This window comes from Schistocerca cancellata, chromosome 7, assembly GCF_023864275.1.
Source record: "Schistocerca cancellata isolate TAMUIC-IGC-003103 chromosome 7, iqSchCanc2.1, whole genome shotgun sequence".
Lineage (NCBI taxonomy): Eukaryota > Metazoa > Arthropoda > Insecta > Orthoptera > Acrididae > Schistocerca > Schistocerca cancellata.
The window spans coordinates 510,061,137-510,075,901 of NC_064632.1; positions in this window are offsets into that span (position 1 = coordinate 510,061,137).

Here is a 14,765-nt window from a genome sequence, read left to right on the forward strand (position 1 = left end):
TAAATAATATTTTTCGTTCGTTTAATGTTTTTCATAAACTAACTAGCAATACTTCAGTACCTAAGTATTCCACTAGTTACGTAAAAATTTTTGTGTACTTTTCCTTACAGCGAACGACTCCAAAAGACATTTGTTACTGAATGTTTGTCAGGCAGTTCTTGTTGGTACATTAGGAGCGTCTGTCTGACTTCCGTAGTAGTGTGGGTGGAAATTGTTTCTTGCAGGAGCCAAAGGATACCTGTTGGATCAATCCATTACGAAAGTTGACAAAATAAAACTCACACACTCACAGAAAATGGCGACCCTGCTAAGATGGGTAAAACTGCCGGGATAGTTAAAACCGACAGGATAGGTAAAACAGGTACGTTACCAAGACAGAAAAGTGTCAGAATAGGTGATATATGATAGTTACCTACTGCAGCTCGCAGCATCATCACTTTGAAAAAATTTTCTTTCATGTGTTAAAGAGTTTCTCAGAGTTTATGGATTAGAATAGATGGAAGTAGCGAGGAAAGTAGAATTGTAGGGACAAGGTCTTGTGTTATTGTGTTGGAAAATTTTGGTGGTGGTGGTGGGTAGTGTTTAACGTCCCGTCGACAACGGGGTCATTAGAGACGGAGCGCAAGCTCGGGTTAGGGAAGGATTGGGAAGGAAAGCGGCCGTGCCCTTTCAAAGGAACCATCCCGGCATTTGCCCGAAACGATTTAGGGAATTCACGGAAAACCTAAATCAGGATGGCTGGAGACGGGATTGAACCGTCGTCCTCCCGAATGCGAGTCCAGTGTGCTAACCACTGGAAAATTTTGGATTTTTAGGATTTTTGAGTAGATGTTAGGGCATAGGAGTTTCAGGTGATAGGCACAGATACATGGAGAGGCAGGAATGCAGAGTGACGCAGTTTCAAATGAGTTAGAATTAAGAAATAACATTTTTCTCCCATTGCAAGCGCACAGGTGGAGATCGGAGACTGTAGCAGAGCAGACAGAACAGCCAAGAAGTCACGACGTTGTTGTTGGTGGTTAAACTAACTTGTAAGTTGTAATGGCAAAGATTAGCAGCGAAACGAGCTAAGGGAACGCGTTTGTTTGGCGCATATGCAGAGACAGAATACGCGTCAATACAGTCAATGAATCGGCAGTTAGTTGACGTCCAAAGAGAAGTAGACGATGAGGAAGAGGGGGAACATTTTGAATGCGGCGAACCTCTACTACTCATTCTAAATATGGCTCAGCAATAGGCACAGAATTTTGTTGAGTTGCGAGCGTCGGGATTGGGCACCGTAACAAACACAACTGTACCTGCAAACACAAGACATACAGAACAGAGAGGGCAGTGGGCGGAGTTGTTTGCGCCACGTAATGGTTCATTGACATACGCAACTTGTTCTCAACACAAAGAACAACACAGGGAGAAGGGAAGACAGCACGCATTGTTGCAGTTATCAAACTTAGAAACGCCACAGCATAGCCCAGTAAACGACGTAACTGACCGAGTAGAAAACAATAGAACGAGAACACAGTTCAGCAGAAGGCAGTGTTACAGGACAGGACGCGATCATGGAGATGTTACAAAAAATGAACGATAGTATAACGAAACAGAATACAAAGATGACGGATATTAATACACAGATGACGAAACAGAATCAGGATATTAATACACAGATGACGAAACAGCCTCAGCAATTGAAACATGATAATCAGAACTTGAGACAAGAGAGAAAGACACAGATTCAACAGGTTAAAATCCAGATGGAAGGAGGGATCGCTAGAATTGATAGTCAGATCACACAGATAAACAAAGACGCGAAAGAATCTAGAGAAAGAATTCAGGTACTAACACAAAGTCAGCAGCAATTACGCACTGACGTGGTCAAGGTGCAATGGACATCGTAAACGTTGACAAAAAGGTGGAACGTTTCAGGAAAAAAGCCACTCGAACAGCTATACAAATTTCGGAAGAACAAGCAATTCAGAGCAAGTTCGCAAAAGTTGCACTGAAAAAATATGATCAGCGGATCAGTAACATAGAACTTAAAAACAAAGATCAGTTTGAAAAGCTTCGAACAGATTTGATACAAACTATCGAAGAAAAGATCGAGACTGATTAAACATGCAGCGAAACAACCGATACGTCAAGCATTAATTCAGTACACGAACACGCGCCACCTAAGAAAGCTCAAGTAGAACCAAGGTCAGACGTAACACTCGCGCAGAAATCGAAACAGAAAACACCGCTTAAAGTAATACATGACATACCACAGATCCAGGCACAGTATCGAGAAAAATAGGACACATACAGTCAGCCGATACCAATCGACAAACAGCGACTGAACCAGTAAATCCAATGACACAATATAACAGTAGCACAGGTACAGTACCGCGAATGACGAGAGTAGATACAAACGAACAACGCTTTTGTTTACCATTGTTACGATATGATGCAATTATGGGGCAGGAAACTCAGCATGTGCAGACAGGCGGTAGATTACCAGAGAATAAGCAAGATGACACAAGCAGTGGCAGATTATTTGAGACCATGAATCAGCCACAAACCGGATTTATGAGTAGATATGATACAGACTACTTCCTAACAGTTAGAAAATTTCAATATTTCAAGGCAGAAGGCGGTAGCTTGCATACACACACATTCATCGATCAGTTCCAAGTAAGCTTGCCAAACCACTGGAGCGTGGCTAACAAACTTGACTTCATTTGTGCACACATGTCAGGAACAATAGCGGAGGTGATGCAAAAGGTCGCTGCTACCTGTACGTCTTAGCTACAGTTCAGAATAGCATATCTCGGAAGATATTAGTCTAAGGAGGTGCAAAACAAAATTAAATACGAGTTACTTCAGAGGACACTATATGAAAACTCAGGGGAATCAATGCCTAGACAAACCATACAGTGACGGAGAGCTGATGCATCTATGTAGAACGAAGTTACTGGTAAAATATCAAGAGGCGACAGTAGGAAAAAATGAAAATACCGAAGAATTCAAAGAGGTCTTAAGGGAACTTCATGTTTAAAGAAGACAAGGTGAAAGAAAAAAGAAAGGAGACGGAATAGCAAAAGCAGAAGAATAAGAACGAATATTCCAATAATAATAATCCTAATCCTAATACCAACAATTTCAAGCAATTTAACAGACCAGGACAGTGGCATAGTGAAGGTGATTGGCATAGAAACAAGAATCAAAATAATTGGTACCTAAATAGGAACGGTAATGGACACTCATACAGTGGTGGATATGGGTTTAGGAATCAAAATGCCAACGGTCAAGGGTACTTTGAAAGAGGTCGCGATATCAGAAACAGCAACTGGCGAGACCAGTCGCGAATAATTACAGAGGAAATTATGGTCCACAGAGACAAGAACAACACAGCAAAGGGAAACCAGAAGTAGAAGTTAGGCCACCGAATACTGCAAAATGTAAAGACTGACGTGAAAAATGCAGAAGAGGTTAGGCAAACTAACGTCCACTGTATCTTATACTAACCACTAAATAAAAGTTAAATTAATAGATCAACAGAACAACATAATCAAAAGAAAAAAAAGGAACACAAAACAGACTAATAATTTCTTGTAGTATTGAGTATCCTGCAACATGCATATATATATATTTTTCTTTTGATTATGTTGTTCTGTTGATCTATTAATTTAACTTTTATTTAGTGGTTAGTATAAGATACAGTGGACGTTAGTTTGCCTAACCTCTTCTGCATTTTTCACGTCAGTCTTTACATTTTGCAGTATTCGGTGGCCTAACTTCTACTTCTGGTTTCCCTTTGCTGTGTTGTTCTTGTCTCTGTGGACCATAATTTCCTCTGTAATTATTCGCTACTAGTCTCGCCAGTTGCTGTTTCTGATATCGTGACCTCTTTCAAAGTACCCTTGACCGTTGGCATTTTGATTCCTAAACCCATATCCACCACTGTATGACTGTCCATTACCGTTCCTATTTCGGTACCAATTATTTTGGTTCTTGTTTCTATGCGAATTACCTTCACTATGCCACTGTCCTAGTCTGTTAAATTGCTTGAAATTATTGGTATTAGGATTATGATTATTGTTATTGGAATATTCGTTCTTATTCTTCTGCTTTTGCTATTTCGTCTCCTTTCTTTTTTCTTTCACCTTGTCTTCTTTAATCATGAATTCAAGTTCCCTTAAGACCTCTTTGAATTCTTCGGTATTTTCATTTTTTCCTACTGTCGCCTCTTGATATTTTACCAGTAACTTCGTTCTACATAGATGCATCAGCTCTCCGTCACTGTATGGTTTGCCTAGACATTGATTCCCCTGAGTTTTCATACGGTGTCATCTGAAGTAACTCGTATTTAATTTTGTTTTGCACCTCCTTAGACCAATATCTTCCGAGATATGCTGTTCTGAACTGTAGCTAAGACGTACAGGTAGCAGCGACCTTTTGTGTCACCTCCACTACTGTTCCTGACATGTGTGCACAAAATCTTCTGTTCTTCTCTTCTTTCTTGAATTCTTCTGTTCTTCTTGGGCTAGGAATATGTGAATTTTAGTGTAGGAGAGATATAGGATTTGTAGGATCTTACTGCATTACCATATATAAGTTGATGAGTTTATTTCTTGTACCTTCTTTGTTGTCTTGTTGTGTCATGATTCTCCCCACACTTGTCCATGACGTAGCAGTATCGTGGGATATGACATGTCCATGCTGCATGTTAATTCTTCTGAAGTCCAACCTGGTTGCAACTTGCATTTCCAGTGTGGCGTTGATCTTCATGTAGTTGTCATTGCCCTAAGTGCTTTCTCAACATGTCTGTACCCCCTCTATCGCTATCTTGAAGCATATGGTGTTGAGGGAGCTGGCGATTGATGGTCGCGATGTCCCTCTGACACATAGAAAAATTTACAATTTTTGTTTTACATATATTTGTTATTGTTATTTACAAAAAAACTCTGATTTTATGTAATGAAAAAATTTTCTGATATTGGCAAAAATTACTAGATTGATATATATATATATATATATATAAATTACTAGACTGATATATATATCAATCTAGTAATTTAGTAGATTGATATATATATATATATATATATATATATATATATATATATATATATATATATATATGTATGTATAAGTGCATTCTCAACATGTCTGTACCCTCTCTATCGCTATCTCGAAGCATATGATGTTGAGGGAGCTGGCGATTTATGGTCGCGATGTCCCTCTGACACACAGAAATATTTACAATTTTTGTTTTACATATATTTGTTATTGTTATTTACAAAAAAACTCTGATTTTATGTAATGCAAAAATTTTCTGATAGTGGCAAAATTACTATATATATATATATATATATATATATATATATATATATATATATATATCAGAAAATTTTTGCATTACATAAAATCTGAGTTTTTTTGTAAATAACAATAACAAATATATGTAAAACAAAAATTATAAATATTTCTATGTGTCAGAGGGACATCACGACCATCAATCGCCAGCTTCCTCAACACCATATGCTTCGAGATAGCGATAGAGAGGGTACAGACATGTTGAGAAAGCACTTAGGGCAATGACAACTACATGAAGATCAACGCCACACTGGAAATGCAAGTTGCAACCAGGTTGGACTTCAGAAGAATTAACACGCAGCATGGACATGTCATATCCCACGATACTGCTACGTCATGGACAAGTGTGGGGAGAATCATGACACGACAAGACAACAAAGAAGGTACAAGAAATAAACTCATCAACTTACACTCCTGGAAACTGAAATAAGAACACCGTGAATTCATTGTCCCAGGAAGGGGAAACTTTATTGACACATTCCTGGGGTCAGATACATCACATGATCACACTGACAGAACCACAGGCACATAGACACAGGCAACAGAGCATGCACAATGTCGGCACTAGTACAGTGTATATCCACCTTTCACAGCAATGCAGGCTGCTATTCTCCCATGGAGACGATCGTAGAGATGCTGGATGTAGTCCTGTGGAACGGCTTGCCATGCCATTTCCACCTGGCGCCTCAGTTGGACCAGCGTTCGTGCAGCTGGACGTGCAGACCGCGTGAGACGACGCTTCATCCAGTCCCAAACATGCTCAATGGGGGACAGATCCGGAGATCTTGCTGGCCAGGGTAGTTGACTTACACCTTCTAGAGCACGTTGGGTGGCACGGGATACATGCGGACGTGCATTGTACTGTTGGAACAGCAAGTTCCCTTGCCGGTCTAGGAATGGTAGAACGATGGGTTCGATGACGTTTTGGATGTACCGTGCACTATTCAGTATCCCCTCGACGATCACCAGTGGTGTACGGCCAGTGTAGGAGATCGCTCCCCACACCATGATGCCGGGTGTTGGCCCTGTGTGCCTCGGTCGTATGCAATCCTGATTGTGGCGCTCACCTGCACGGCGCCAAACACGCATACGACCATCATTGGTACCAAGGCAGAAGCGACTCTCATCGCTGAAGACGACACGTCTCCATTCGTCCCTCCATTCACGCCTGTCGCGACACCACTGGAGGCGGGCTGTACGATGTTGGGGCGTGAGCGGAAGACGGCCTAACGGTGTGCGGGACCGTAGCTCAGCTTCATGGAGACGGTTGCGAATGGTCCTCGCCGATACCCCAGGAGCAACAGTGTCCCTAATTTGCTGGGAAGTGGCGGTACGGTCCCCTACGGCACTGCGTAGGATCCTACGGTCTTGGCGTGCATCCGTGCGTCGCTGCGGTCCGGTCCCAGGTCGACGGGCACGTGCACCTTCCGCCGACCACTGGCGACAACATCGATGTACTGTGGAGACCTCACGCCCCACGTGTTGAGCATTTCGGCGGTACGTCCACCCGGCCTCCCGCATGCCCACTATACGCTCTAGCTGAAAGTCCGTCAACTGCACATACGGTTCACGTCCACGCTGTCGCGGCATGTTACCAGTGTTAAAGACTGCGATGGAGCTCCGTATGCCACGGCAAACTGGCTGACACTGACGGCGGCGGTGCACAAATGCTGCGCAGCTAGCGCCATTCGACGGCCAACACCGCGGTTCCTGGTGTGTCCGCTGTGCCGTGCGTGTGATCATTGCTTGTACAGCCCTCTCGCAGTGTCCGGAGCAAATATGCTGGGTCTGACACACCGGTGTCAATGTGTTCTTTTTTCCATTTCCAGGAGTGTATATATGGTAATGCAGTAAGATCCTACAAATCCTATATCTCTCCTACATTAAAATTCACATATTCCTAGCCCAAGAAGAACAGAAGAATTCAAGAAAGAAGAGAAGAACAGAAGATGCAAGACAATGAAGGGCAGAAGACAGCAAGATACCTTTCTCTCATATCCTACAAAGAAAATTGTTACAAACGTCTTTCCATGAACTTTGAGGCATGGTAACTACCACAACCATCTCTCCAAAAATAAACCTTGAATAGTCAAACAAATACAAACGAACGGCAAATGGAATATTAAGTGGTACCAACAAACATTATCCAGAAATGGATTCAACAAAATGAACATCATTCTCCCTACCACATCACCAAATTGCCATTTCGAACCAGGTGTGGAGTACTAAGACGTCACGGCACATGATTAGGTGATGATCATCGCTAATCACCAGTTTCCTACAATCATCGAACTGCCATATTGCCCCAGGTGTGACAGCAAAGGAGTACCAAGATATCAACGTATACTCAATAAACCCCACTCATCATGATCGGTTAAAAATACCACTTCATGATGACAACATCAACAAATAAAACGTGGCATCGCTTGCTAGAGTGCTTCTCACATGATTTGTGACACCCATATAAATGAGTCGAAGAGTTCCAGCACTTCAATGGGGATCGTCAAACAGAGAAAGGGACAGAGTAAATACAACCAGTGTAGATTATAAAAATTAGATATATGCGAATAATACTTACCTTCTTTCTATTTGTAAAAGTAATTATTTTATTAAATATGTAAACTCCCTAATTTATACATACCTCAAAATTTTTGAGAAATAATCTAAGTTATATATGTAGAATTAGAAAAAGAATTATGTAGAATTTTCCTTCTGTAAAGAATGTTCATAAATACATTTTTGTTGCAATCATAACATTAGTACCAAGGATAGAATTAAGAGAAAAGCTTCTTCATTCTTTAAAAAAACAAAAACAAAAAAACAGTGACACATCAAAGAAATAAGTAAACGAAACAAAGTGACACAACAGAGCTTTTGTGAACATTCACACAAAGCTTAACTAAAGGAAAGAAATAACCACACTAAGACATGATACATTGTACACTAACGAGTTTAGAAATATTAATATTGTAAAAGCAGGTTTTGGAAATGAAAAAGATAAACAGAGACACATAATGGCAATGGCAAAGAAAATCAACCTTTGCAAAGTCTATGTTTGCCTAACAACAAAACACAAATTATATAATTAAAAACTAGAAACAATAGCTATAAATAAAACTACAAAACTGTTAAGAATGGCTGAGAAAGTTTATTGGAAAATCTAAAAGAACAATTTTTGGGTGATTTTGTCAATTTTTTCCTCAGCATTGACAAACCCCAGACAAAAATTTTGTCATAAGGGCACAAGGGGGGGGGGGGCGGTTATGTAAGGTGGCGTGAGCTCCTGACCTTCATTTCTCACACATTCCGTCCTCACAATCGTATTCTGCACATCAAGACGCTTCATTCGAACCCAAACTTGATAAGGTAGAGTCAATTTTGTATGAAAATCTAATAAGTCAATCGAAAGGGCGCACCAAGGTTGAAAAAGTCGAGGCTAGCATACACAACATGATGGCCACAGGAATTTTCGTTCTAAAGAGGCAACCAGCCCGCTGGGAGGCCTGTCCCTTCAGAGGGGTGAGTCAACACACCTACTTCAGCCGGAGCGACCGCTCAGAGAGAGGACAGCTTTGACCGCCCAGAGAGAGGACAGCTTTTGCCAGAGCGAAGGGATAACAAACCCCGTGTTCGACTTAAAAGCAAATTCCGCTACATTGTGTGGGAGCGCCAAGAAGACACATTATTTGATGGACCAACTGCGTAGTTACAGAGTTCTCACAGGAGGACAGTACACGTCTAATGGAGATGCTACATCTTTCCACATTGGTCAACTAAAACGAAACGTCATTCTCCCGTTTAAAAGAGCAACGCTGAGTGGCGGAATATTTCTGATGCATAGAGCCAGAGGAGTGAGGGAAGACAGTGAATGATATAACCTTGGAAGTTTTCCAGAAAAAGGTGCTGTTCCATTGTTGCTCTTGGAGCGGGAACACGTAACGAGAGCGAGTGCATTCGTATGTGTATGCAAAGAGCGAGGAGCAAAGTCTCTCCTTAGAACTTCACTGGGAGAACACCTCTGTCGTTAGCGAATCAGAGTGATACTCTATACTAAGTCGCTTGCAATTAAGCGTTATTCACTGTTTGCCACCACACTTATTGTGCAGTGTGGACATGGACAGTGTACTAGTTAAATGCCTGCAAGCGAATATTGAGTGGCATCGCATTGGACTGGTTATCTGACTGGTGTACCACGCCAATAGTTAGACTAGGGGTGGGTAGGAGTCCTTGACTTCATCAAGGTGTAGGGAGAGTTTGATTGGCAAAGGTCTACATCTACATCTACATCCATACTCCGCAAGCCACCTGACGGTGTGTGGCGGAGGGTACCTTCAGTACCTCTATCGGTTCCCCCTTCTATTCCAGTCTCATATTGTTCGTGGAAAGAAGGATTGTCGGTATGCTTCTGTGTGGGCTCTAATCTCTCTGATTTTATACTCATGGTCTCTTCGCGAGATATACGTAGGAGGGAGCAATATACTGCTTGACTCTTCGGTGAAGGTATGTTCTCGAAACTTTGACAAAAGCCCGTACCGAGCTACTGAGCGTCTCTCCTGCAGAGTCTTCCACTGGAGTTTATCTATCATCTCCGTAACGCTTTCGCGATTACTAAATGATCCTGTAACGAAGCGCGCTGCTCTCCGTTGGATCTTCTCTATGTCTTGTATCAACCCTATCTGGTACGGATACCACACTGCTGAGCAGTATTCAAGCAGTGGGCGAACAAGCGTACTGTAACCTACTTCCTTTGTTTTCGGATTGCATTTCCTTAGGATTCTTCCAATGAATCTCAGTCTGGCATCTGCTTTACCGACAATCAACATTATATGATCATTCCATTTTAAATCACTCCTAATGCGTACTCCCAGATAACTGCTTCCAGTTGCTGACCTGCTATTTTGTAGCTAAATGATAAAGGATCTATCTTTCTGTGTATTCGCAGCACATTACACTTGTCTACATTGAGATTCAATTGCCATTCCCTGCACCATGCGTCAATTCGCTGCAGATCCTCCTGCATTTCAGTACAATTTTCCATTGTTACAACCTCTCGATACACCACAGCATCATCTGCAAAAAGCCTCAGTGAACTTACGATGTCATCCACCAGGTCATTTATGTATAGTGTGAATAGCAACGGTCCTATGACACTCCCCTGCGGCACCCCTGAAATCACTCTTACTTCGGAAGACTTCTCTCCATTGAGAATAACATGCTGCGTCCTGTTATCTAGGAACTCTGCAATCCAATCACACAATTGGTCTGATAGTCCATATGCTCTTACTTTGTTCATTAAACGACTGTGGGGAACTGTATCGAACGCCTTGCGGAAGTCAAGAAACACGGCGTCTACCTGTGAACCCGTGTCTATGGCCCTCTGAGTCTCGTGGACGAATAGCGCGAGCTGGGTTTCACATGACCGTCTTTTTCGAAACCCATGCTGATTCCTACAGAGTAGATTTCTCGTCTCCAGAAAAGTCATTATACTCGAACACAATACGTGTTCCAAAATTCTACAACTGATCGACGTTAGAGATACAATCCAATATCAATCCAGATAGAAAGAGATAGTTGTGTTATTTGTCAGCAGCGAGTTATGCAGGCAGCAGTCGTTGCAGGTCACGGAACTGTGCGCTACATCATATGTGAGCCCCGTCTGTCCTCCGTAACAGTACACTCCATTACATTTCTCAGGCTACGGCCTTGACTATACCTAGAAAAGTTTTTCAAGTTGTGTAGGCGCGTCTCTCAGTCATTCTGCCGAGTTTGTAACATTCATAAAGAAAAGGGAGAAAAGAACTTTTGCATACTTTGTAAAATAATAGCATTCCTATCCATAAGAGGCAATCTACTGTTCCAATAAGAACCCGGAAATTTATTATTTTATAAGAGAAAGTTTCACTTTATTTCTCACAATTTTTTTACAATAAATAATATTTTTCGTTCGTTTAATGTTTTCCTTACACTAACTAGCAATACTCCAGTACCTAAGTATTCCACTAGTTACGTAAGCATATAGAATATTTTTGTGTCTTTTCCTTAGAGCGGACGACTCCAGAAGATATTTGTTGCTGAATGTTTGTCAAGCAGTTCTTGTTGGTACTTAGGAGCGTTTGTCTGACTTCTGTAGTAGTGTGAGGTGGAAATTGTTTGTTGCAGGAGCCAAAGGGTACTTGTTGGATCAATCCATTGTGCAACTTGACAGAATAAAACCCACACACTCACAAGCCATACAAGACGTAGCTGAGGAGAGGGATTGATGAGTTACGTGACGAGTGTTGAGTAGTAGGTAACTCCTCTTGTTGCCATGTTAAAATCTGCTTCTTTTGTTTGAACACAGCAGAGTGCCACGAACATTCTAATGCAGCTGAAAAAGAAATTGCGACAGAATCGTGAAACAGTATAATACACTCCTGGAAATGGAAAAAAGAACACATTGACACCGGTGTGTCAGACCCACCATACTTGCTCCGGACACTGCGAGAGGGCTGTACAAGCAATGATCACACGCACGGCAAAGCGGACACACCAGGAACCGCGGTGTTGGCCGTCGAATGGCGCTAGCTGCGCAGCATTTGTGCACCGCCGCCGTCAGTGTCAGCCAGTTTGCCGTGGCATACGGAGCTCCATCGCAATCTTTAACACTGGTAGCATGCCGCGACAGCGTGGACGTGAACCGTATGTGCAGTTGACGGACTTTGAGCGAGGGCGTATAGTGGGCATGCGGGAGGCCGGGTGGACGTACCGCCGAATTGCTCAACACGTGGGGCGTGAGGTCTCCACAGTACATCGATGTTGTCGCCAGTGGTCGGCGGAAGGTGCACGTGCCCGTCGACCTGGGCCGGACCGCAGCGACGCACGGATGCACGCCAAGACCGTAGGATCCTACGCAGTGCCGTAGGGGACCGCACCGCCACTTCCCAGCACATTAGGGACACTGTTGCTCCTGGGGTATCGGCGAGGACCATTCGCAACTGTCTCCATGAAGCTGGGCTACGGTCCCGCACACCGTTAGGCCGTCTTCCGCTCACGCCCCAACATCGTGCAGCCCGCCTCCAGTGGTGTCGCGACAGGCGTGAATGGAGGGACGAATGGAGACGTGTCGTCTTCAGCGATGAGAGTCGCTTCTGCCTTGGTGCCAATGATGGTCGTATGCGTGTTTGGCGCCGTGCAGGTGAGCGCCACAATCAGGACTGCATGCGACCGAGGCACACAGGGCCAACACCCGGCATCATGGTGTGGGGAGCGATCTCCTACACTGGCCGTACATCACTGGTGATCGTCGAGGGGACATGAATAGTGCACGGTACATCCAAACCGTCATCGAACCCATCGTTCTACCATTCCTAGACCGGCAAGGGAACTTGCTGTTCCAACAGGATAATGCACGTCCGCATGTATCCCGTGCCACCCAACGTGCTCTAGAAGGTGTAAGTCAACTACCCTGGCCAGCAAGATCTCCGGATCTGTCCCCCATTGAGCATGTTTGGGACTGGATGAAGCGTCGTCTCACGCGGTCTGCACGTCCAGCACGAACGCTGGTCCAACTGAGGCGCCAGGTGGAAATGGCATGGCAAGCCGTTCCACAGGACTACATCCAGCATCTCTACGATCGTCTCCATGGGAGAATAGCATCCTGCATTGCTGCGAAAGGTGGATATACACTGTACTAGTGCCGACATTGTGCATGCTCTGTTGCCTGTGTCTATGTGCCTGTGGTTCTGTCAGTGTGATCATGTGATGTATCTGACCCCAGGAATGTATCCCTTCCTGGGACAATGAATTCACGGTGTTCTTATTTCAATTTCCAGGAGTGTATTAAACTAGCGACTGACGGCAAGACAGGTTGTTGCTTGAACTATCTGGAAGTTTCACGTATTTATCGTATCTCAAAATTCTCTCCTCTTTGCGTACTATCATTTGTCAAAATGTTGTTTCGATACGAGGGATTTGTGAATTTTTCATTCTTGTGTTTCCACTGGCGCGTGTGTTCTTGACCGAGCGCTTTTTACATAAATTCCATTTTCTCGAGGCTGGATACAGATGATCTGATTTTATCCATTATAAATGGTTTTGATATCCTGTGATTGTGCAAACAATAGGTTCGTGTATAAATAATTCTTCTGATACCAGTCACGATTTACTTTATTTACTTTTCACACCACGCGTTTCGGGAAATGATTCCCATTTTGAAGTGCGTTTCTTGTGTGTATTATGCCATTTCTATGTGATGTTGTTGATGTCTGAGAGTTGGTTCATTTCGTTGACTTTACTGCGATATATAAGAAACTCGCGATTTTTAGTTGCTTATCGATCTTTTGTGAAGTTAGTGGCGAAATTTAGACGAATTTGTACTTACAGTTTTCTTATGGTCCATTTGTGCAGAGTCTTAAACACATTAAAATCACACACAACTTCACTTTAAACATCGAAAATAAATAAACAAAATAGCTACAAAGATGTTCCTACAATTAGTCAACAGAGATAAAACTATACATCTTCCACAGAGTATGGTATGTTTTTGTACAGAACTTATTTATCTTAAAAGTTTGGATCATAATTTACTTATATCGATTTTACAATAGTGCTTACTTCTATGTGTTACTTTTTCATTTAAGTACACTATCTAAACATCTGAAGAAATCCACTGATTCACTTTCAAGTTTTTCATATTTTATCTTCAAATTTTATGTAATATGAATATATCTCCAGTTCTAGCAAATCCATTGTATGTCCTTTATTTAGTTCAGTGGAGTACGTTGGCATTTTCTTCTATTTCTCCAAATGGGTGTCCTGTATTATCGCATGTTTCTTATATATTGCAGTAAAGTCAACGAAATGAAGCAAACTCTCACACATCGACATCACATAGAAATTGCATAGTACACACAAAAAACGCGCTTGAAAATGGGAATCATTTCCCGAAAGGCGTCGTGTGAAAAGTAAATAAAGAAAATCGTGACTGGTAGCAGAAGAATTATTTATAAACAAACCTATTGGAGACAGATAACTATATCTTTCAAAGTTTAAATAATAATTCGTTATGGTTGTTAGACAAGGTGATGGTTTATCACCTTTACTGTTTGTGTTCTGGAAAAAATTTGTAAGGATCTGGTATTCGAAGTTAAAAAATCACAAAATTGAACCAGTAATTCTGGGAAGGAAAACAAATGGAATTAAGGTAAACTGCTTGGCTTTTGCGGATGATTTTGCAATACTTTCAGAAAACCTGACAGAAGCAGTTATTCAGATAAACCTTCTGGAAAAAATAGCAGACAGAACTGGTCTCAAAATTTCAGCTAAAAAAACAAAATTCATGACAAATATAAAAAAATGCGCCAAAATTCATAGGAACACAAATAGGTAAAATAGAGTGAGGAAGTAAATTTAAATATCTTGGAGAAACTATACTACAG